The following is a 1,200-nucleotide window of genomic DNA, read 5'->3' on the forward strand; positions in this document are numbered from 1 at the left end:
AGACACACGTACCCTTAACGTAGTTCTCGGGGATATTCAACGTGACACAGTGTGACAAGGCTGACCCTTTGAATTACAGGCACAACAGAAACAGGAAGTAAGAGTGAGGGAAAGTTGTGGTGAAAGAGTACAGCAGGGTTCGCCACCATTCCCTGCCGGAGCCTCGTGGAGATTTTAGGTATTTTTCGTTCAATAAACACTAACAACGCCCGGTCTGGGAATCGAAATCGCGATCCTATGACCGCGAGTCCGCTGCCCTAACCACTGGGCCATTGCGCCTCCACACTTGTTAAGATTACCTCTACAGATATTCAATAAAAACTATAGCCAGCACTGAAATAATAGCCAAACTAAAAAAATAAATAAATAAAAAAATTTATAAAAAATGAAAATTTATGTCTATGTTAAAGTAATGGGAAACAATCGCGGAACTCAGAAAATAATTATCTAAGGAGTTCTCTCCCTTACAAGGAAGCATTTTTGTCTTTTAATAAACTTTTAACATAGGATGCAACCATGTTAGTGCACGGCTGTGCGTAGGCGGCGAGTGTACTTATACATACATACTCTTTTTCTCTTTTACTCTTCTACTTGTTTCAGTCATTTTACTTTGGCAATGCTGGAGCACCGCCTTTTTAGTCGAGCAAATCGAGCCCAAGTCGATTTGTAATTCTAGTGCTTATTCTATCCGTGTCTTTTATACATCTCTCATTGAAGTTCATTAATTACATTTCAATTTTGAAATTACAAACTTCAATTGTCTTTACAATATTTTCACTGCGTCCCTTTTATGAGTGTATGTGCTGTGTGTGTGTGAGAGTGTCTGTGTCCATTAGTGTATGTGTTTAGTGTGTGTGTTTGGTGTGCTGGCTTGTGTTATATGCGTGCGTGTGCGGTGCATTTCTGTGCGCTGTGTCTGCTGCGCGCGCGCGTGCGTGCGTGCGTGCGTGCGTGTATGTGCACTGTGTATTGTCTGTGCGTATGTGTATACTGTGTGTGTGCGCGCGCGCGCATGCACGTGACTGGATCGTCTGTTACACTGTTCAATCTTACACCTGCAAGCACACACAAGTGCACGTGCACGCACGCGCATAAACGAATACGCGCTCGGGCTAGTGCACCCACACTCTGTTCTTTCTTTCTGAACCTCGCTTTCGCTTCCTCTAATTATTGCCAGACGGGAACGACGACTCTCCTTCG

Source organism: Octopus bimaculoides, chromosome 21 (genome assembly GCF_001194135.2).
Source record: "Octopus bimaculoides isolate UCB-OBI-ISO-001 chromosome 21, ASM119413v2, whole genome shotgun sequence".
NCBI classification, from domain to species: domain Eukaryota; kingdom Metazoa; phylum Mollusca; class Cephalopoda; order Octopoda; family Octopodidae; genus Octopus; species Octopus bimaculoides.